This window comes from Sminthopsis crassicaudata, chromosome 6, assembly GCF_048593235.1.
Source record: "Sminthopsis crassicaudata isolate SCR6 chromosome 6, ASM4859323v1, whole genome shotgun sequence".
In the NCBI taxonomy this organism is placed as follows: domain Eukaryota; kingdom Metazoa; phylum Chordata; class Mammalia; order Dasyuromorphia; family Dasyuridae; genus Sminthopsis; species Sminthopsis crassicaudata.
In genome coordinates this window covers 58,875,682-58,900,796 of record NC_133622.1, presented here as the reverse complement: position 1 = coordinate 58,900,796, position 25,115 = coordinate 58,875,682, and the positions used below count along the sequence as shown (strand labels likewise).

At 31.9% G+C, this 25,115-nt stretch overlaps 1 long non-coding RNA gene across 1 annotated transcript in view; it reads right to left on the bottom strand.

Annotated features, from left to right (window-relative positions):
- The window catches only part of LOC141547711 (uncharacterized), a 52,511-nt gene extending 36,681 nt beyond the window's left edge, over window positions 1–15,830 (bottom strand). Inside the window, exon 1 of the long non-coding RNA XR_012483596.1 lies at window positions 15,336–15,830. This is a non-coding gene — a long non-coding RNA (uncharacterized LOC141547711). The remainder of the gene's footprint in view (window positions 1–15,335) is intronic.
- Window positions 15,831–25,115: the final 9,285 nt, after the last annotated feature.

Sequence of the window (25,115 nt, the reverse complement as noted above, 5' to 3'; positions counted from 1 at the left end):
TGTTTTTTTGTTTGTTTGTTTGTTTTTTTCTTGGGGGAATCTCTGAAGATGATAGATGGATTCCTTAGATGACTATTTCTCCCTTGATTTCTAGAATATCATGGCAGTTTTTCTTGATGATCTCTTGAAAAATGCTATCCAGATTCATTTTTTGGTTATGTCCTTCAGGTAAACCAATAATTTTAAAGTTTTCTGAGATGACTGTTTTCTAATGAGGTATTTCATATTTTCTTCTAATTTTTCATTCCTTTTAGTTTGTTTTACTAATTCTTCATGTCTCATAGAGTCATTAGCTTCTATTTGCCCCATTCTAGTTTTTAATGTTTGATTTACTTTAGTTAGTTTTATATCTTTTTTCCATTTTTTAAAATTTTATGATGTAATTGGAATCCTATTAGACACATTATGAAATCGCTCTTTTAACAATTTTGTAAATAGATGTTTATAAATCCCTTGAATTATCAAAATTATTTATGAGGCAAACTGATCAAGAAATATTCTAGCTCTAGGAGTCATTATGATGTTACTTATAAATGTGTCAATGTCAATTTTTGAAATTTTAAAGTTTTTTTTTTCTTTTTGGTATCATTTAAAGTGTAAGGAAAATACTAGGAGTAGGAAAGCATGTAGACGATAGCATCCATGAAAAAATATTTCTCCTTAAAATATTTTCTCAGTCCTAAAAAACATCCCTGATATTGTAATGGTACATTTTTCACCTAAATAACTACTTCTATAACTTAAATTTAATTCTTCATTTTGAATAAATTAAATAAAAGGTATCCCAGAATCTTAAGTTGACTACAACTTTGTTATAATATATTTGTGAGATGAAGCTTGGCATTGTCAATGGAATACTAGAGTTGGAATCAGGAAGAAGTAGTTTTAGATTCTGGCTCTGTTAATTTGTTTTCTTTGTAACTTGAATTAAGTAATTTCCATGATTTTGCCTCTGTTTCCTCCTAAATAAACTAAGAAGATTGAGTTAAACTACTTCTAAGTTCATTTCTATATTTAAATTTTGGATCTGAAAATCTGAGAGATCAAAAAGTGTGATTTAACAAATAAAAGAGTTGGTCTTGGAGATAGGAAGACCTATATCAAGTAACAGTTCTAACACATATTACCTCTGTGACCCTGAGAGAATCATTTAACTTGTCTGCAATCTGGTCATCTAAATTAATAAGTTATAGAGCTTTGCTGTTCTAGGTTGGTAGAAAGGATTTCCTTATCCAGGTATTTCCTATGCTAATGAATGCCATTTACAATCCTTCTGTTTAGTATTTAGAAATAAATATGAATCTGATGCTTGATAGCCATGTTAATTTGAGTAAATAACTGGTCTTTATCCACAGCTTTCTTATCTCTAAAATGTGAATAATACCTGAATTGATGAACATGAAATGAAATTTATAATGTGCTTTTCACTTTTAAAGCCTATGTAAATTATTAACATAATTTCCCAGAACAAAGAAAGGAAAATATCATTTAAGAACTGAAAATGATTTAGATAAAGAAAGATTATAATTTAGATCTGGAGTGAAATTTTGAGATTTTATATTTTGCCTTCTTTATTTGTATGAGAAAATTGAAAACTAGCTAAAGCAAGTGACTTAGCCAAGTTCACACAGCTAGTTAGAGGGAGAAATAGGATGAGAGCTGAGGTATTCTTACTTTTAGGTCTGTATTTTCATCCAGTATGTCACTATTTATACTGACATTTTTATACCTGACCAATGTTATTTGACACAACTTATCACTTTAGGATGACAGTGAGAGAGATATTAATTTAAGAAAGGTTTGTAAATCAGTTTTTAAAATCAATCATTTTTTTTATTTTATTAATGCCATATGTGTGTGTATGATGTAATGCTTGTGAAGCACTTTAATTGACATAGTGAGATTTTTTGCAAATATCCATTTTGAGTATTAAGACATCACATTTCAAGCCACTCTTAAAAATCAAATTACCAGTAAACAGATGGTGACACTCCATGAAAAAAGTACATCATGAAACTAAATGCAAATATCATATTTGTGTAGAAGAGGATAAAGTTAAAACTCCAAAGTTCTATAAATCAAAGAATCCAAAATACAAGAGATTTATATTTATCAAATTATTCACTACTACTACTGTTTCTGTTATTATTACTATCACTGCTGCTGCTGCTACTACTACTACCATTACTATTACCACTACTGCTGCTGTTACTGTGACTTCCACTCCTACCATTATTACTCCTGCTGCTGCTGCTGCTGCTGCTGCTCCTCCTACTATTACTACTATTATTGTTACTGCTGCTCATTCTACTCCTACTATTGTTACTGCTGCTATTGCTACTTACTACTACTAGTATTACTGCTGCTGCAGATGCTACTTTTCTTCTTACTGTTAGTAATATTACTGCTGCTGCTATTACTGTTGCTGTTGCTACTACTATTAATACTATTATCACTAGTGCTGCTGCTGCCACTATTATCATCATTCTTACTACTGCTGCTGTTGTTGTTGTAGCTACTGGTACTCCTCCTCCTACTATTACAGCTGCTGCTACTATTACTACTATATTGCTAGTGCTGCTACTATGACTGTTATTATTACTGATGCTGCTATTATTTTTATTACTAATAGTGGTGCTTCAGACAAAAATAGGGAAGTTTTCAAGTGTCAGCTGGACCAGTAATTGGACTCTTACATGTGCGTGTCTGGAGCCCCTAAAGCAGGCTAGAAACCAGAGAGTCAGGATACAAACAGAAATTTAGTTAGAGTAAAGAACATGAGTCCTGTAGGCAGAAGCCCATCTACTAAGGAGCAGGACTTCCTGGTGTTGATTCTGGAGTCACTTGTATACAAAAAGGGGGTTGGCCCACAACACATTCATTCTTAGATCTGGAGAGAGTTCTCACGGTTTACATTTCTTAGGACAATACAGATGTTCTTTGGTTCTCTGAGAACAGTCACTATCTAAAATTTGGGGGGTTTGTGGCCACCCTGTGGGTCGCAGAACCAGTTCTGTTGATGGAAACAGAAGTATGATACCTTTCAGTAATAAGGTTCAAAGATTGTAAACATAATAGAGAGCTGGTGCATGTCCAAGGAATACACGTTGCTGGAGAGCAATATCATCTAGAAGACAATAATCACTGCTTGCTTGCTGGAATTTAGCTCTCAGAAACACGTTATCTCCAAAATATTTTGACAAAAGAAAGGTAGGCTTTGGGAGAAAGATAATAATTGGATTCATGTATGATATCAATTCAGTTAAAGGCAAAGAAGCTATCAGATCTAGATTGTAAGATGGAAAGAAAAGACAGGTGGTCCAGGAGTCAGAAAAATAGAAGGTACTTTGAAAATATTTCAAAATCTCTTATAAGTATAGTACATTTTTAAAGAAATGTAGTCTCTATGTTTAAGCAATAAATAAATTAAAATATTCCAAACAAGTTATTCTTACCAGGGGGTAACAAAACCTGGCCATGGACACTGACATAGGTGCATCTGAACCAGGATATATATTATAGTCTAGTCAGGCTGATGCTATCACTACTTTCCTTTTACTTCCTAACTTCTTTCTTATTCTATAGAAAACTTTCATCATACAGACCTACTTAACTCTCTGCTTAATTGTATTTGAGCTCTTAAAGCATGAGTTGGCATTGAAAGAACACTGAACTCACAAAGGAGATTGGAACTTGCTCAGTTCTCCCATGCTTTGCCTTAATGGATGTCAGGGGCACCAACCAACTTCACACTAACACAGATGGAAAACTAGAAATAAACCTTTTTTTCCATTAGTGTCTGTCCTTTTTCACCTGCAAGAGCAGCTAACAAGAACCAAATAGCTCATATAATTCCTCCCCTGATCTAGGGAAGGAGGAGAATGGAGAATTAAAAACAAAAACAGCAATAACAAATAACAGAAAAGTTGAAAAAATTGAGTCATCTTAGCTTCACTTAATTTAAAAAAACAGGATTATATGTTTTGATCTGAAAAAGCCCTAAAGATCACTTCATCCTTGCCTCTCATTTTGGAAATGAGGAAACTGAGTCCAAATCAGATTAAATGCGCACATATTATGACTCCAAATGCTTCACATTTACTCAACAGCATTTAATGGAAGATTTATGTCACAGAGAAGTTTACGATGAAATGAAGCAACAGAATAGTGTATGTGCATAGAAGATCTCCCCCCCCCCCCATTTACTAATGTGAAAGTTAATATTATTATCAGGACAGTTTTCATTTTTAAAAATTAAAAATGAATAAAGTATAAGTAGAGCTAAGAAGAATTTTACTGGTGTGTTAGACCAATATCCTCATTTCAATTTTAATTATAAAGTAACAGGCTAGACAGATATAAACATATAAACCTATGGTCTCCATATTCAAAGACAACACTCTTTTCACCACACTAGGATGAATGAATGAGCTCATTACATAGACAATATTTGGAGTTCTTTCAAATACAATGTTTCCTGAGAGAGCTCTTTAAGGAGCTTGCTTTAGCAAATAGCTAAGATTGATTTGTAATTAGTACATCAAATGGTTGCTTATAAATGGGTCCTATAGGATATTTGTGAGCCTGAAAACAGTTGGTATTTTAAATGTTTCCCTAATAATTTGATTTAAACTATTTGACTTCAATCTCTGAAAAAAAGGATCTTTGAACAACAAATAGTTTAGAGCACCTTGGTTAGAAATATCACCCATTTTGAATGAAAAAAACTCTCCAATAATAAATCCTCATTTATTTTTTATTCTGTTATAATTATAACAAAAGGCACTTGGAGCTTTTCTGATTCCAAGTAAAGCAGATGAAGACAAAAATGCCACTATTAATTGAAAACTCACACATTAGAGAGTAATGTTCTAGAGTGAAAGAAATAGTATTCAAGAATAACAAATCCCTATGGATTTCTAAAGCTTTATTTAATGTATTAAACTTGTAATTTCAGTCTCATTCCCTAATATAATCCATTAAATCTTCAATGATCAAGTTAGCAAAATTCTCATGTACAATTTTACTTATTGTTCTTCTTGGATGGGCTTCTACTTCTCTTTTAATCTTCCTATTTTTCATCAATTTCATTTTTCTTCTTTTTCTCATCCTGTTCTTCCTCTTTCTTTTCTTCTTTCTTTTCTTTCTCTGCCTATTCTTATTCCTCTCCTTTTCTTTTTGTTTCTTTCTATTTAATAAGTATTTATGAAGCACCTCCTATATTTGGTAGACAGCTAGGATGCAGTGGATATAGTGCTGGTCCTGGAATCAGGAATATCTGTGGTCAAATGTGACCTCAGAAACTTAATATCTGTGTAACCCTGTTTTTGCTTTTCTTTTTGTATTCACATGTAAAATGGGTATTATAATTCCACTTATCTCTTGGTGATTTTATGATGTTCAAGTGATATAATTGTAAAGTGTTCATCCTGATGACTGACACATAGTGCTAAATCAATGTTAACTATCAGAGCAGCACAGCAGCAGCACATTGTCTAGGCTAGGGACTAGTGATACAAAATTAAACAAAAGTTAATCCTTAAGGAATTTACATTTTACTGGGGTAGAAGCAAAGTGCATGTGAACAATAAGTAATTACAAAATCTAAACAAAATTAATAAAAAATAACATATGTGTCTATGAGTGCGTATGTGTGTATGTGTGTATGCATGTGTGCATGAGAGGCATTACTATTTGGATTAAATCAGAGAATCTTTCCTTAGGAAATGTTACTTGATGTTATTTTAGAAACGATGTCTGGATGACCAGAGAAGATGAGAAAGAATCTTTTCTGATTTCTGATGGAGGTCTGAATAGGCATTGAAGGGGGTCAAAAACAGCTATGAGTAAGGGAAAGAAAAATAGTGAAGAGCCTAAACTGTACATATCTGATCACAGTGCCCCCTTACTAAAAAAAAATTGGTTTCTTATTGACTTTAGGTTAGAATTGTTTTTGGTCATTTGGTTGTGTTCAACTCTTTGGATCCTCATTTAGGGTTTTCTTGGAATTTCCTTTTCCAGCTCATTTTACATGAGGAAATTGAGAAGGTTGAGAGACTTACCTAATATCACACAAATAATAAGTGTCTAAGGCCAAATTTGAACTCAAGTCTTCTTGATTTTAGCTCAGTGGTCTATTCATTAAGCCTCCTACCTGCTCTAGGATAAAATAAAATATGATAATCAAGTGGTTATGTCCTACCATTGATAACTTATTATAGACTATCTGCCTTTAAGTAGTACATTTTATAGTCAAAATGGTTTGCTTACTGTTTCCTGAAAAAATCTTCTAAACTGAAAGCAATTACAAAAGTGATATATTTATTAATTAGGGAACAAACACTTTAAGAGAAAAAAACTAACCTGAAATCAATGTCTTTAGAGGAATACAGTGATGGGACAAGGGCCAAATTATCCAGTCAAAATGGTCCAAAGAATATCAATGAATGTATAAATGCCTTGTCAAAAAAAATTCTAATGGACTAATTTAAGGATACATTATCTTAAATAGTTGTTCATTCACTCATTTATTCATTTAGTCAGCAATCATTCACCCAACAAACAATTATCCAATGCTCTTAGACATTGAAGTTGTATAGGAGAAAAAATTGAATAATCACTTAACTAAAGAGCTTACATTCTATGAAGTGTGGAAAAGAAAACTACAAGTGAGCATTTAAGTACTAACTATATATGAAGAAAGGATAATTTCAGAAAGACATTAAGAATTTGAAGCTAGATTAATCAGCCAATATTTATTAGGCTCTCATTAAATGTGAAATACAATTCTTGATATATAAAGAAAAATAAAACAATCTCTACTTTCAACGAACTAATATTTTATCAGTTAAGACATGTATACATATAGCTTTAGAGAATAAATATTAAATATATAAAATAGAATTGTATTTTAATAATATTAATATAGTATATAATGAAACTATATATGTATACAGGTGTATATATACATATATGTGTATGTATAAACATATAGAAATGAATGCTAAATAAATGCAAGGTGATAAATACAAGGTTTTTCCAAAGGCATCAGTATTTGTGAGATTTGGAAAAAGACTTTAAGGAAAATATGACACTGAAGGAAGATCTGTGATAAAACACAACAAAACAAAACCACACATTTTTTTTCAACTATGTGGAAATGAAGGTGGACTTGAAGGAAGATAATCAATGAGAATACCATTAGAAGAGATTAAATAAAAAGTGATTAAAGCCAAAACTAAGGTATTGAGTATATGACTAATGAAAAGGGATAAATGTAACAGATATTGTCTTGGTAAAACCATAAAGACTATCTAAAACTATCTATCTATCTATCTATCTATCTATCTATCTATCTATCTATCTATCTATCTATCTGTGTGATATGTTGGATAAGAGAGAGTGAAATTTTGAATATTACTGTGAGATTAATGGAACAATGGCCATTCAGAAATAGAAAAGTTTGATAGGTGAATTTGAGAAAAAATATAAGTTTTGAATTGAGCATATAGATGTATATTTCAAACTTACAGCTTGAAATGTCCAATAGTTAGCTTGTAGTGTGGGATAAGAACTTAATAGAGAGATTGGAGATGAATATATTGATCTTTAAGTCTTTTGCACAGAAATACCAATTAACCTGAAGAGAGCTGATGAGATCATTGAGAGACTGTGTAGAGAGAGAAAATTGCTGAAAACAGAGCCTGGTGTTGTACTTATACTTAGAAGATATAGAGCAAAAGGAACTGAGGATTAGTTAAGTAATAGGAGAACCAGGAAAAAAGTAATATCACAATCACACAGAAAAGAGCATCTCAAATAAGAGGGTAATTAATAATGTCAAATGCTTTAGAAAAGTCAAGAAGGATAAGGACTAAAAAAAGAATATCACTTTTGGCATTTGAAATATTGCCAGTAATTTTTGAGAGGGCAATTTCATTAGAGCAATTAAGTTACAAGTTTGATGTCATAGGGGTAAGAAGTGGTGAGAGAAATAAAAAGGAGAAAGAAAGAGAGAGAGAGAGAGAGAGAGAGAGAGAGAGAGAGAGAGAGAGAGAGAGAGAGAGAGAGAGAGAGAGAGAGAGAGAGAGAGAGAGAGAGAGAGAGAGAGAGAGAGAGAGAGAGAGAGAGAGAAGTACAGGGATTTTTTTTTTTAGGAGTTTGGCTAAGAATCATAATCTGTGAGACTGATAGAGAAGTAATTTTATTTCCATTTGTTTGTTTCAAGATGAAGAAAACCTGAACATATTTGAAGTAGATAAAGTCTGAGGATTGAAGGAAATTGGGCATGGAAGTGGAAGCAATATGCTAGAGAAGCCAACAAGGAATGTGATCAAGATCACATGTGATAACTATGCTCCCATGGGTCATTTCATTAATGCATTATTGTGGATTCCCATGAATTTCCAGATATATGCCCTAGATTTAGTTTTTATACTAATTGGAAGTCTTATTCTATTTAGATTTTTAAAGAAAAGATTCATGAGTATCGTGTCATTTCTTATCCTTGGTACAGAATTAATAAAATAAAATCACTGTTTGTCATGCTGAGCACTTTCTGAGTGTTCTTATGAAGAAAGTATTCAAAATAATCATATTTGAAGCTTCTTCATAGTGTATAAACATCTGACCTCTTAAATTTCTAAATCCCATATAATCACCATTTTTACTGTTTCCCCATGCTGAGCTTCATATTAATATCTCTGATTATGAATAAATGTGTTGACTTCGTTTTGAGAATTGTGTCATGTTCTGTAAAGACTTTATCTCCTTCATTCTCTGCATCAAATGATATAGGTATTAATTTTCACCTAAAGGTGTTTATCTTATCATGTAGGTAACAAACTTATAGAATATTAGTCTCAGCAGAGTGCCTGGCACAAAGTATGCTAAATATGCATATACATACACACATGTATATATATATATATATATATATATATATATACATACATACACACATATACACAATTTACATACATAAATACAATATACCTATCACATAGGCATACATATATGCATGCATACATGAAGCACACATGTGCCTTGATGGTACACTGGGCAGAATTCTGGGCCTGGAGCTCAGAGGCTGTAATATCTGAGTTTAAATATGATCTCAGACACTTCCCAATTATGTGGCCAGAGGCGTTAGTCTATTTCTGCCTCTTTATGTACCAAATGAGCTGCAAAACCATTCCAAGCATCTATGCCAAAAATATCCCCAAATAGGAACATAAATAGTTGGACATAACCAAATGACAGCAACAAAATGCATATACATACATATATACATGCATATTTATATGAATGAGGGATTTGAATCCCTATTCTTTCTTAGTTTAGTTGGTTTGATCATATAATGTTGTAACAGATGACAGGAGATTGATGTGATAATCAGGTATTAATACTTATTGATCCTAATAAGCATGAACATTTTCATGTGACTCCAATAGCTGGAAGGAACTCCCTTAGGTCAAGAACCACATACTTCTCTGAATGCTGACTGTTTCATCCATGTGCTGATCTATTGAACTTCAAATTCGACCTGTTGGTTACTCCAAGGCTTCTATATTTACAATAGATTTTTTCCCACTAGTTACTTATCAAGAAAAAAAAATTATCATTCTTTTTTTTATAACATTTTGAGTTCCAATTTTTTCTCTCTTCTTCCCCTCCCTTCTTCCAAAGAAGGTAGTTGATTTGATATAGCATATATGTGTGCTATTATGTAAAACACATTTCCATAATTGATCATCACACAATGTTCCTGATAGTGAGTACAAAGTTTTCTTGGTTCATATATATGAGAATATATATATAGATATACATTTACACATTTACATTCACACCGATCCATAGATTCACAGACATTTATGTATATGTTTATATATATATATATATATATATATATATATATAATATATATACATAGACCTAAATAATACATATATGCATTTACTTGTATGTAAACACACATCTAAAATAATAATAATAATAATATGGCTGACATATAATGAAGATTTCTCTCTTGATTGAATCTTTAAATCTGACTTTAAGATCAATGATTACTAATCCTACTTTTTTTTTTCTAATAAATTTTACTCCTAATTCTTGTAGTCTTTCTGCATATCTCTATTTCCTATCCCTGATAACTCTTCTATTTTAATGTGCTCCTTAACTTGCTTTGCTATTACTTAATTTCTCTCCACCCATGGAGATCACCCTTATATTCTCTGCTCATCCTTTCCTTCCCTCTTTATACCATTCCTAGTAATCTACACACCTTATCCTACTCCTGTTAATCTAAACACTTTTATGTACCCATCTTATCCTATACCACCCATTTCCTTTCTTTATTATACAATTCCCATTAATTCATATATCTTGTTAACTCTGCCCCAATTTTTCTTTTGAGCTACTCAATTTATGATGTCATTCTAATATATATAGTATATACTTCCATGTAAAAACTTAAACAATTTGTACATATTAAGTTCTTTGGAATTAATCTTTGATATTGGCTCTAATATGTTAAATTTTTATTTAATTAGGGTTTGATTGAAAGTCCTAAAAATCTGCAAGTTCACTTAATATTGTTTTTGTTTTTTCATTAAATATTATGGATAATTTTGATGGATATGATATTTTTGTCAATAAATCTAGTTCTTTTGATTACCAATATATATGATTCTATGACCTGCAGTCTTTTATAGTGTTGCTTGTATATTGTATATTTTCTACTTGTATTCTACTTGTATTCTACTTGTATTCTCCTTGTATTCTATTGTATATCTTGAATATTTTTCTACTTAACTCTAGCATATTTTAATTTTTTTCTTGTTTCTTGCAAAATTGTTTCTTTAATCTAGGGATTTAAAAACTTGCAATATTCCTATATGCTTTTTACAAAGCATGTCTTATAAATGGTTATTAGTGGATTTTTTTTCTTGAATTATTTTCTCATATTATTCTGTCATTGTTCTTTTTTTTTTGTCATAGCTTTCAGATTGTCCAATTATTCTGATATTTTCTCTTCTTTAACTGTACTCCAGATCTTTTGTTTTTCTTACAAGATGTTTCACATTTAATTCTAGTTTTTTACTCTTTATATTTTCTTTTGTTATTTCTTGGTGCCTTATAGCTTCATTGGCTTCCCCATGTTCTATTCTAATTTTCCAAAAAAATATTTTCATCTTCAAGACTCTGTATTTTCTTTTCCAGTTGGTTATTTTGCATAATCAATTTTTTTTATTTATTATTATAGGGATTTTAGTAGTAGTAGTAGATTTTCCTCATTCTCTCTCATTTGATTTTTAAAGTCACTACTGAGCTGAGCTATTCTATAAATTCTCTCTGGGAAGTGAGTCATGTCATGTTATTCTTTGGAGCAGACAAATTTTATTTTTTCCTTCATTGTTCTCAAAAGATGAACCACAGTATTCTCTCTATGTGTCTATGGATATGTTCTTTCTTCTTTGTTGGTTCTTTTTTTTTTTTTTTTTTAATGAGAAGTATTATTGTAAACAACTCTAATTGGTGGGGAGGGAAATGTATCTCACTTTACTTCAGCTCTCCTCAGCTCTGGAACCCCAGACTAAAAGCTTATTCTCATGCAAGTGCCCTAAATCAGCACCATCCCTGCTTTAATACTTCTGAACTCCTAGTGTGCTGGCTCCTTCTTGCTCATGGCTGCATCTTTGCAGCACAGCTAGACCTAGCCTTCCTAATCAGCTGAGATCTCCTTAATCTTCTCATACTCAAATCCCTAATACAGTCTGAGAGGTGAAAATTTCTGTGGTTCCTGCTGAGATTCCAAGCAAATCCACCTAGATGCAGGGTCCCCTACTTGGTGTTTCTGTGAAGGTAGCTTGGAAATATTTACATTTAACATAGTTTGATCCTCAGCCTGGGTCTTAATTCTCATCTTCGTGGACTATGTCAGGAGTACCCCAGTTCTGCCCCAGTCTTCTTTGGGTTTCACCAGTCTATGTTCACCCTGAGGTGATAATTTGTTCTGTTTGTAGGGAGAATTTGGAGAGCTTGAAATTTATGAACCTACTCTACTATCTTCCTTGAATCCTTGCCAGTTTTATTTTTAAAGCAGTTTTTAAGCTGTGACTCTTTTTTTTTTCCTTCTCATAATTATCTTGCATCACTCTCATTTCTTTTCCCAATTTTTCTTCCACTTCTCAAATAATTTTTAAGGTTCTTTTTAAACTTTTCCATTTGTTCTTTCTGTGCTAAAGTCCACTTTCTATATTTCTCTGGGGTTTTACATACAGGTATTTTGACATTGTTGTCCTCTTCTGGCTTGTATTTTTAGTATTCCCTTAAGCCACAAATACTTTGTATGATCAGATTAGTTCTATTTTTTTTCTTGTTCATTTTGTTTTTTTAATTTTAGTTTTGTTCCCTGTATAGCAGAAGTACTATTTCAGGCTTTTTGTGCCAGTAGCTGCAGGCCCTAGTTGTTCATTAGATACTACACTGATGTTGCCTTGAGGTCAACAAGGGTTTTTGATGTCTAGTGCTGTTCTGAGGTGGCTAGTACTATTGGAGACTGTAGGGGGTCTGGCTGCATATCTGAGGTTACAATGGAGCCCTAGTGATCATGACTTGCATGATCCTGGTGTGACATTTCTATATTTCCCAGGTTACACTGAAGTATGTGATATCCTGGCTTCTGGGGGTTGCCTATTTCTCAAGGGATACTGAATCATGTTAGGGTCCTTCAGATGGTGGCCTATTTGCGTAGGTACCCATAGGGTTGGTGTCTACTTGTTTTCTGGTATTGTGCTGAAACATATGATGGTCTGGCTGCTGCAGGAAGCCTGTATGTGTGGGGCTATACCAAAACATGAGAAATTTCCTGAAGCTAGAGTCCACTGATTTCCCTGACTATGATAAGGCATATGGGGGGATGCTGTTGTTAGTATTTATCTGTTCCATCACACTGATACTTAGCGTCTCCCGCTGGTTTGCTGTGTTTGGGCTTCTTCCAGGTTTTTTGGAGAGATTCCTGTGCTGAATTTGGCCTTGCCTTTACCTCAGTAAAATGGATTTTTCCTGCTGATCTTAGTTTTCTCGGCTAAAAGATTGTCTCATCCCATTCCCTTGTTGGTTCTACTGTTCCTGGACAAGTATTGGAACAATATTTTATGGTTATCCAGAAGTAAATATGGGAGAGTTCCAGCAGTTCATTGTTTACTTTGTCATCTTGGCTTCCAGTAGTAGTATCTTCTTCTTTGTCTTCATTTTAGTATCACCAATCAACTTAATAAATTGAAAAAAAATCTGATGCTGTCTGTGAATGGGGTTGTAAAAAAAGCTTCTGCTTCATTTATCATGTGATGATTTCAGTAATCTGGTATTTAAAGTCAAAAGGAAATCAATAAACATCCCTATTCTCAAGAGGCTTAAAATAAAAGAAGATAGAATCTTTTGTAGAATCCATAATCAGGAAAAGTTCATTTGTTCATTTATAAAATGCTTATACCTTTATTAAGATAGCAAAATATTGATTTGTCAAACCTGAGTTAGAAATATTCAACAATGTAGCATGAATTTTTTTGAAATTAAACATTTTCCCTTTCCATATACCATGAATTTAGGGAAAATGAAATGATGTTTGTGAATTGGTTACAGAAAATGTTTCTGAATTTTTGAACATGAACTTAAACTTTAACATGTGACTTAATTGGCATAGGGAGTTACTAATATGGAAATCTCCATCAGCATAAATCAACAGCTACTCTACCACTTAAACTTATAGACTCCATTATTTAAGACAAGATAGTGGCCAGTCAGGCTTTCCAAAAATTTAATATAAAAATTTGCATTTCTCCTACCTTTGTCAGAGAAATTATGGACTTGAAGTAGAAAATGGGACAATTTCTGACTTGGCCAATGAGTAGGTTAATTTTCTTTGATTGTATCAACTTATTAAAAGAGAACAGAGTGAAAACAATTGTTGGTTGATGATAATAATTCTGAAAAGGAAGAAAGTAAAAAAAATCAATGGAAGAATAAAAAAATCAAGGGAATGAAAATGGAAAGTTTGTTAATATCATGTTAATTGCAATTCTCCTTTAAAACAATTGTAAATCAGAGATTTGCAATATCACATATAATCCTAAATTCTATTATTCTATGTGTATTGAGTATTTTGGTTGTTATTTTTAAGTTCATAAAAACCATAAAAATATATTCTTTGAGAATTATCAGCGACATCAGTTGCTTAATTATTTGTTCACATAAGTTATAAATGTTGGAGGAAAATTACAAGCCTAAATCTTCATGATTCCAAAACTGACTATATCTCTTTATGAATATATATCTATATATTGAATCATAAATACAAGAGAAATCACACTTAGACCTTGATCAAAACTTTTCTCACAACTTTGAAATGGGAGACAAATAATTCTTGTGCTTTCATGATGCATATACATGGAAAAGGTAGAGACAAATAGCCACTAGATTTTCTCTACATAGATATGCACATTTTAACATGCAGAAAACTATTCTGATACATACTTTCAATTTATGGAATAGGGTATAGTTTGTGTGCAATGGATTGAGCTCTGGGCCTGGCTACAGGAAGTTATTTTCTTGAGTTCAATATAGTCTCAAATATTTACTAGCTGTGTGACCTAGACAAGTCTGTTTGCCTCAGCTTCCTCATGTGTAAAATGAGTTGGAAAAAGAAATGACAAACCCTTCCCTATCTTTGTGAAGAAACTTGAAATGGAGTTACAAAGAGTGAGAAATGACTGAAAAATAACTGAATTAATAGGTTGCATATTAATAAATAAAAAAACTTTATTTAAAAATAAGAAAGAAGTATCATAATTTTTCATGTTTTAATTTTTCACAGTTTTGCTTTTATATATAGATATAGTTTCATTTTATATATTTCCTTGTGAATCATGTTAAGAGAAAAAATAGGATCAAAAGAAAAAAAACATAAAAAAAGCAGATCATAATATGTATTGATTTACATTCAGTCTAGACATATTCCTCTTTCTGGATGCAAATGGAGTTTTCCATACAAAGTTTATTGCTGTTACCTTAGATCACCGAACTGCTTAGAAGAAACAAGTTTATCATTGTTGATCATCACACAATGTTGCTGTTGTTGTATACAAGGTAGATATCATGACTAAAGAACACTTTATATTACAACAATGTTTATAGTTTTAGTGTATAGGAAGTAAAATAAATCAACCAGGTGAAAAATGAATAAATGAATGAACGAAATGTTTTTTTAAAGAATTTTCTATGCTCAAATGATTACAGTAAATTCTGAAGATCCAAAGAGAAAAGTAAAACAGTACCTCTTTTCAAGGAGTTCACATTACAATGAAGAAGACATGAATCAAAGGTTTCAATTGCTGAATAGATGGAAAGAATCCAAGGTCCTTTGCGTCTAGTGCCAAAACCTGTTGATGACGGTTCTTCATTAATGTATTTTTTTGCTGATAAAATCATATTAGATTCTGATGAATGATTTGAGAGTTCCAAAGAATTGGATTAAAAGAATGTTCTCTTCTGGATCTTCAAGAGATGTGATTTCAATAGCAGCTGCAGAGATGGTTGCCAGATTACATCTTCATTTGGGTTGCTTCTCAAAATAATAGTTTTAAAAATTGAGTCAGGTATATTGCTGTTTAAAAGACTTTTGTGTTCAGACTTCTGGACTGTCTCTATAAGAGCTTGAAAGGAGATGGTAGCCAATATGGTGATATTCATTTAAATTTCCTGGAATGATAGTCATTTGAATTGTCTAGAATAGACTTTCTTCAATTTTCCTAAAGGTACTCTATTGCTTTAAGTGACCTAGGTTACCAGTTCTGTGAAGTGGCAGCCAAAAGACTACATCACAGAAGCAAGGTGTTCCAGCAATAAGGAGGTCATAATCTAGTAATAATCTGTCTTGATTAGACTACATCTGAGTTATTGTGTTCAGTTCCTGATACCATAGTCTAGAAAGTCAGTTAAGCTGAAAAATGATCAAAGCACACTGATAAAAATCTTCCATTTATTATTTTTATTAGTATTACTATATGAAGTTCTTGCTAAAGGAACTAAGATTTTAAATCTGGAGAATAGGAGAGAGAGGCAGGAAATATTAGCTATTTTCAGATATATAAAGGACAGTCATATGGAAAAGGGATTGGTTTGAGGTCATAAAATAGTAGATCATAGGTCTACATGAACTTTTTTCTTATTTCAACAGTGAAAACATAACTAGTTTTTTTCAAGCAGTGACAGGATTGCCACACATTGGGTATATAATAGAGAAAATATGGTTTTTATTTTTATTTTTGTGGGGGGTTATTAGCTGTATTAAATGTAGAACTTTTCTACTGCAAAATTATATGCTTTTGAGATAAAATAATTAGCTCTTAGTATTAATTGTTTTTCAAAGTGAATTATGTTTTTGAAAAAGAGAGGAAAATAAAGTCACCAGGAATTAATAAATACATTGATCTTTTATTGACTTATGCTATACAAAATTCTCAGTTTAGTTTTTCTTCCCATGTAAAAATGGCAAGTCTAACCAGTTCCACTGGGCTTAATATTTTTAGAACAACTGCATTTTCTTTCATTCATACCTAGTGCTTTGCATTTTTACAGCCTCTTAATGAGCTTTGTAAACATAATTAAGTTTCAAAACACCCCTGTGAGGTGAGTAAGCATTATTATTCCTATTTTATAAAGGACGACTCTAAACTTTTGAAAATATGAGTTCAAGGTCAATTTCTAAGTCATGGAGTAAACTTGGAATAGGGTCAATGTTTCTGTTTTTGTGGCTTAATTTCAAAAATCAATGACATTCACTTTTTTAATGATCTTTAATGAAATGGAATCCTGATATTAAAAAAAAAAATCTAAAATAGGGGATCATCTATAGCTCCTTTTTCTTTCTCCCCAGTGTTTAGTCATGTGTTTTAATTTTTTGCATTTTTCTGTTTTTTTCATTTTTAATAGATATTATGCTAATATTCAAATTGCATCAGCAATTAATTCTAAAAACCATTCTGTAATATTTATAGAAACAACTGATGAATGCTGGAATCTCATGAGTGAAATTCTATTAACAGTCTATCAATCCACACCAAAGTTCATAAAAATAATAGGTGTGTGTATATCTATATCTGTGTATATATGTTTATATATATATATATATATATATATATATATATATATATATATATATATATATATGTGTGTGTGTGTGTGTGTGTGTGTGTGTGTGTGTATGTGTGACTCATCACCACCAACAACAAAATTCAAAAAAAAATATTGAATAGAATTTTGTCTTATAAGCTACAACATATTTGAGGCACATCTATAAATATCATGGGAGTAAATCATGGATCTTTTTGTCTAGCCTGATTCCTCAATCAGGAATTCAGGAATCAGGAATAGGGTAGATATTTCCCCCCTGAAAGATATATTTTCCAGTTTATATACCGAGGTTTCTCTTACACTTTCAATGGATCACAGATCTATTATTCCTAGATAATTCACCATTCCCACTGCCATAGTTCTTTTTGCTGGAGTTCCATTTTTATCTTCCCCCTAAGCTTCTGCCTCTTCTAGCTTGATTGTACCTGCAGTAGGATGTCCTCTTGTCTGCCATGTGTCTTAACTTTTTTCTATCATCTTCAAATCCCAACTTGTTTTAGAAAAGAGAATTGTGACTAATCAAAATAACTAACATGGATATTTCAGTTGTGCAAAGCACATCCTAACATCTGTCATTGCAACTGTTCTCTCTTTGTTCACTTTCAACACTGGGATGCTCAAAGAAGAATCTTCTGAAGAATATGTAGTGTAATTTGTGGCATTTGATAGATCATTTCATAAATGGCCTTTATAGAACAACTGTAGTGAATGGAAAAGCCTTTATTTGTGATGAAAATTAGGGAAGAAATATGAGGAAAGGTAAAGTTCTCACAACTTGCATTTGGCATACTGTGAATATTTTCAAATTTTAACAAAAGTAAAAAAAAAAACTATTCTGAGATGTCATTAAAGGAATTTTGAAAAAAATAGATGCATACATTATTTAAATAAACAATGTATCCTACTTTACAAATGACATGGTATCCCAAGTTCATATTTAAGAATGCAAAAATATACTATCAGTTTATTTATTTATAATAATACAATATTGAACAAGTTATAAGTTGTCTCCTTGAACTATGTTATTCTTTGAGATTTTAGCTCCACTAATAAGACTTACAGAGCAGCTATGATAGGTGACTATTATTTTGAAAATGATGAGGAAGTGATTTCAACTAAGTAAAACAGTAGTAGTAGAAGTCATAGTAATAATGATAAAGTCATGCTTAAGAATATTTTGAAAGTAATGAAAGGAAAATGATCAATGTGCTTAATCATTCTAAGATTTCCTTAAAATAACTTCAATGTTCCTATATCAAAGAAATTAAAATGCTGATCTTTTACCTGCATTAATCACTCTCTCTTTCTTAAGATTCATAGATTTATATAGATGTATATCTATATATATATGCATATATATATATATATACTTATGGATATATCTAGAGATATATACATATATTTTTATTTCCCTTTAAAATATTTAGTCATTAATTCAACAGAAAGCATATTGAGCATTCACAATATGAAGAACTAGCTATCACATAGCACTTTAATGTTGGCAATGTAATTTACAAATATTATTTCATTTAATTGCCATAACAACCCTAGAAAATGGATGTTCTTATTATCATGGAAATTATAATCTTTTTTGAAATACAGACCTTGATCTAAAGAAGTAAAGAAGGAGAAAGTAAATGACACATAAAATTGAATGTGAAAATCTAGAGGAAGAAGAGGTCATTTCTAGAAGGGTTTTAAAGAAAGTTTCCTGTATAAAGTGGCATCTGAGCTATGTCTTAGATTAGGAGAATTCATTTCACACATAGGAAGCAGTATAGGATAAAAATAAAGGAAGAATAATATACTAATTTGGTGAAATTGGTAAATAATGGGACATTTTTAGCTTGGTGACACAACGGAGTATGTTGGATCTAAAATATAAAAGATCTGAGTTCAAATCCTATTTCTGCTATTTAACAAATATATGTCTTTGGTCAGTTCACTGAAGTTCACTCAGCCTCAATTTCCTCATTTCCAAAAAATGTAAAAAAAAAAAAAATAATAAGCACCTACTTCCCAGAATTGTTTTGAGGATAAAACAAAATAATATTATTTAAGTTTATTGTCACCTTTAAGGTGTTATATAAGTACTAGGTAGATATTTGATTGGATATGTAAATTGGAACCAGAAGTTTTTATATGCCTGCCTTAAACAGTTGGCTCCTTTCTTGATAGGTAATGTACAGTCATTGAAGGTTCTCAAACTATTCAGTTATTAACTAAAAACATTGTCTTGGAAAAACAAATCCATCCATTGTGTAAAACATGGATTAGAGAAGGGAGAATAGAGAGTGAAGAAAGGAAAGTCAGTCATTAGTCTATTTTGATAAATATAATTGGTGTCATTGATAATATCTGTGGAAATGAAATAAACAAGAATGAGCATTGTGGTTGAATGGGGGTAAATTATAAAAAAAATAAGTAAAACATGACTTTTAGGACTTTAAATATTTTTACTTATTTGATCATAATAACAAAATCATTTTGATATTTATTGTTGTTTTGAGATTTGAAATTTCACAATTGCAACAGAGTTCATCTATCCAATGACAAAATAAAGTATAAATTCCTTTTACAATAAACTGTCAACATTTTACTTAATGTCTTTCAGTACTAATTTATTAATAATTTAGTAGTTAATTGAATCCTTGGATCAATTCATCTTTTTTAATGGCAAAATGCTTAAGTTCCCCAGAACTCTCAAGTCACCCATCTTTGAATGCAGACAGAATATGACATTTAATATTAATCTTTAAATTTTTTAAAAATCTTTTTTATTTAAAAAAAACAGAAAAACAGAAAAATAATACAAAATGAAAGAAAAAAAAAAAAACAAAAAAGAATGTTGTTATGTGCCCAGCAGAACAACAGGAAAGATTCAAAATGGATAACAACAAAAGACTCAATCAAGAAAGTTTATATTTCAGTAGAAGAAATTATGTTCAAGAATGACCATTTTTTGCTTCCTTGTAAATTGTTATTTTGTTCTCTGTTGTGTTCCTTATTTACTTTATTATTTTCTTCTTTTTACCCCTCCAACACCCAGCAAACTATAGTTAAGAAAAAAATATGTTTATGTATAAATACATATCTATATAAATACACACACATACATACACACACATCACACACACATCTTTCCTATCCTTGCTGCATTTGCTTTAAACTTGCTTCTTAATTTTCCTTGCTCCCCCCTCCCATGGATTTCTCTCTTGTCTTCTTCTGACACCCTTTGGTTTTCCAATCATCCCATCCTTCAGACCTTATTTTTTTTAATAAATTTCAGATTTTCATGATTTATATTTAGTGCATTTAACGCATTCCCAATGTGAGCAGGTTTTCAGAAATATAATCTCTCCTCCTCCCTCTAATGCCTGTCTGTCTATTCTTCCTTGGCATCTAATTTGTATAACATGATTATTATTTTTATCTTTACTCTGACAATCTTTCTTTTGAGCTACCTTATTGTTGATATGAATCTTAAATATAAAATGTACATTTCTCACATTAAAAAAAATAAGCCATTTGTATATATTGAGTTTCTTGAAATTGATCTTTGATACTGAGTCTTACATGTAAAATTTTTTATTAAGTTCAGGTTTGGTTGATAGAAAGTCCTAAATAGTTTCAATTTCCTTGAATGTCTATATATACTCATTCAATATTATCGACAATTTTACTTTTGGCCATAGCCCTAGTTCTTTTGATTGTTGGTAGACATAATTCCAGGAGCTGCAATCTTTTATTGTAGCTTCAGATAAATCTTGTACAATTTTAATTGTAACTCCAGCATATTTATTTATTTATTTATTTTACTTGCAAAATTTTCTCTTTGATCTGAGGGTTTCAAAATTTGGCAATATTCCTGTGTGTTTTCCACAAAGAATCTCTTTGAGGTGGTGATTAGTGGATTTTTTTTCTGTTTCTGCTTTCCTCTCATGTTATATCTCTCCAGAATAGCTTTCTTGATTATTTCCTTCATTATTTTGTCAAAACTTTCAGGTTATTATTCTTATCAAATTTTTCTTATATTTTCTTTTTCTGGTGTGTTCTTCTAATTTGTAATTTTTTTTGTTATAAAATGTTTCACATTCAGTTGTATTTTCTCATTTTTTATAATCTATTTTGTTATTTCTTGGTCTCTCATATTTTCACCTTTGTTTCCTTACCCAATTCTAATTTTCAAAGAACTATTTTTATCTTTGAAAATCTGTGTCTCTTTTTATAGTTGGTTACCTTTTTTTCATAATCTTTTTTTCTTGGGTTTTTAAAAAAAGTTTTTCTTCAGTGTCTCTCACTTGATTTTTAAATTCTATTTTGAGTTATTCAACAAATTCTCTCTGCACAGGGAGCCATTTCACATTACTCTTTGGGGTAGAAGCATCTTTTATTTCAGTGTCATCTGAAGATGAACCCTGGTGTTCCCTATTCCCATGGTAGATTTCTATGATAGGGTTCTTTCTTCTTTTTAACTAAGAGGTGTTATGCAAGCACCTCTAATTGTGGAATGGGAGATGGCACCTCAAGCTTCACTACAGCTGTCCCCTCTGACCGGGAACCCCAAACCAAGAGCTCCATCCTCCAGTAGTGCCTTCAGCCAGAAGTGTTCCTGCCCCACTGCTTCTGCAAAGCCAGTAAAATGGGTTCTTTCTCAACCAAGGAAGCATCTCAGCAGTACAGCTGGTCAAACCACCTGAGGTTCCCTCAGTCTTCTCAGTCTCAAATCCTGAGTCCACATACAATCTGGGAGAGGAAAGTCTTTGTGGCTCTGCTGAGTCTCCAGCCACACCCAACTAGCCTGAAAGTGTTTGTGCTTAAAACAGATTAATCCCCATCCCCTGATTTTTATCTGGCAGTGTCAGGAAGACTTCCATATTTTTCCAAATCTTCTTGATATTTTAGCAATCTGTGTTTGCCTTGAGGTGCAAATGTTTTCTATTTGTGGGGGAAATATGGAGGGCTTGAAATTTACCAACCGACTCTGCCATCTTCCCAGAATCCTCCCATTTCGTAATAACCCAATGTTAAAGAGCTAGTTCTTCTGATAATAGGGATGAACAGTGAATCTTTTCATCCAATCTGCAGAGGAAACCAACTATATAAATTGTCTTCCCAAATTATAACAAGAGTTCCTTGAGATCATGAACTTCAATTTTTTTTCTATTGCCTGCTTTAGAATTTAGCACAAATCTTGTCACATGGCAAGTGCTCAATAAATGTTTTGTAAATGGTTGTGAATGAATGATGATGCTGTTAAAATTCTACAATCAATGTAATAATAAATTTGGAAAACTCAACAATAGCCACTGGGTTGGGGGGGGAGTTGTCCCAATACTAAAGAGTAATGCCAAGGATGGTTCAAGTTATTAAAATTTTTTCTCATTCCATAGATCAATTATACTATTCTTAAGATTCTGCAAAGTAGGCTTCAGCATTACATTGAGAATCCAAAAACCTGGGTATTTTTTTTGAACAGTCAGAGAAACTAAAGAACAAATTATTAAAATTCCTTGGATTATGGAAAAAGTAAAAGAGTTTCCCAAACCATCTACTTCTGCTTCATTGATATGACTTTTTAGATTACAAGAAAATATGGCACTATTGGTCAGAGAAATGCAAATTAAGACAACTCTGAGATACCACTACACACCTGTCAGGTTGGCTAATATGACAGGAAAAAAAGAATGATGGATGTTGGAGGGGATGCAGGAAAACTGGGACACTGATGCATTGTTGGTGGAGTTGTGAACGAATCCAACCATTGTGGAGAGCAATCTGGAATTATGCCCAAAAAGTTATCAAACTGTGCATACACTTTGATTTAGCAATGTTACTACTGAGCTTATATCCCAAAATGATACTAAAGAAGGGAAAGGGACCTTTATGTGCCAAAATGTTTGTGGTAGCCCTTTTTTGTAGTGGCTAGAAACTGGACAATGAATGGATGCCCATCAACTGGAGAATGATTGGGTAAATTGTGGTATATGAGAAAATCATCTCCAAGATAATACACTATGATCAAGTAGGATTTATTCCAGGAATGCAGGGCTGGTTTAATATTAGGAAAACTATTAATATAATTGACCATATTAATAATCAAATTAATAAGAATCATATGATCATCTCAATAGATGCAGAAAAAGCATTTGACAAAATCCAACATCCATTCCTACTAAAAACTCTTGAGAGTATAGGAATAAATGGATTATTCCTTAGAATAATCAGGAGTATATATTTAAGACCGTCAGTAAGCATAATATGCAATAGAAATAAACTGCAACCTTTCCCAGTAAGATCAGGAGTGAAACAAGGTTGCCCACTATCACCATTACTATTCAATATAGTACTAGAAACACTAGCCTCGGCAATAAGAGCCGAGAAAGAGATTCAAGGAATTAGAGTAGGAAATGAGGAAATTAAACTATCACTTTTTGCAGATGACATGATGGTATACTTAGAGAACCCCAAAGACTCTGCTAAAAAGCTACTAGAAATAATTCAAAATTTCAGCAAAGTGGCAGGATACAAAATAAATCCACATAAATCCTCGGCATTTTTATATATCACTAACAAAATGCAACAGCAAGAGATACAAAGAGAAATTCCATTCCAAACAAATGTTGATAGTATAAAATATTTGGGAATCCATCTACCAAAGAAAAGTCAGGAATTATATGAGAAAAATTACAAAACACTTGCCACAAAAATAAAATCAGATTTAAATAATTGGAAAGACATTCAGTGCTCTTGGATAGGCCGAGCGAATATAATAAAGATGACAATACTCCCCAAACTAATCTATTTATTTAGTGCTATACCAATCAGACTCCCAAGAAACTATTTTAATGACCTAGAAAAAATAACAACAAAATTCATATGGAAGAATAAAAGGTCAAGAATTGCAAGGGAACTAATGAAAAAAAACTCAGAGGAAGGTGGTCTAAGTGTACCTGATCTAAAGCTATATTATATAGCAGCAGTCACCAAAACCATTTGGTATTGGCTAAGAAATAGACCGGTAGATCAGTGGAACAGATTAGATACAAAGAACAAAAAAGGGTACATCTATAGCAATCTAATCTTTGACAAACCCAAAGATTCCAACATTAGGGATAAAAATTCATTATTCGGAAAAAACTGTTGGGAAAACTGGAAATTAGTATGGCAGAAATTAGATATGGATCCACACTTAACACCATATACCAAGATAAGATCAAAATGGGTCCATGATTTAGGCATAAAGAGGGAGATAATAAATAGATTAGAGGAACAGAGGATAATCTACCTCTCAGACTTGTGGAGGAGGAAGGAATTTATGACCAGAGGAGAACTAGAGATCATTATTGATCACAAAATAGAAGATTTTGATTACATCAAACTAAAAAGTTTCTGTACAAATAATACTAATGCAAACAAGATTAGAAGGGAAGTAACAAATTGGGAAAATATTTTTAAAAACAAAGGTTCTGACAAAGGTCTCATTTCCAAAATATATAGAGAACTGACCATAATTTATAAGAAACCAAACCATTCTCCAATTGATAAATGGTCAAAGGATATGAACAGACAATTCTCAGAGGAAGAAATTGAAACTATATCCACTCACATGAAAGAGTGTTCCAAATCACTACTGATCAGAGAAATGCAAATTAAGACCACTCTGAGATACCACTACACACCTGTCAGATTGGCTAAGATGACAGGAACAAATAATGACAAATGTTGGAGGGGATGTGGGGAAATTGGGACACTAAAACATTGCTGGTGGAGTTGTGAAAGAATCCAGCCATTCTGGAGAGCAATCTGGAATTATGCCCAAAAAGTTATCAAACTGTGCATACCCTTTGACCCAGCAGCGCTACTACTGGGATTATATCCCAAAGAAATACTAAAGAGCGGAAAGAGACATATATGCGCCA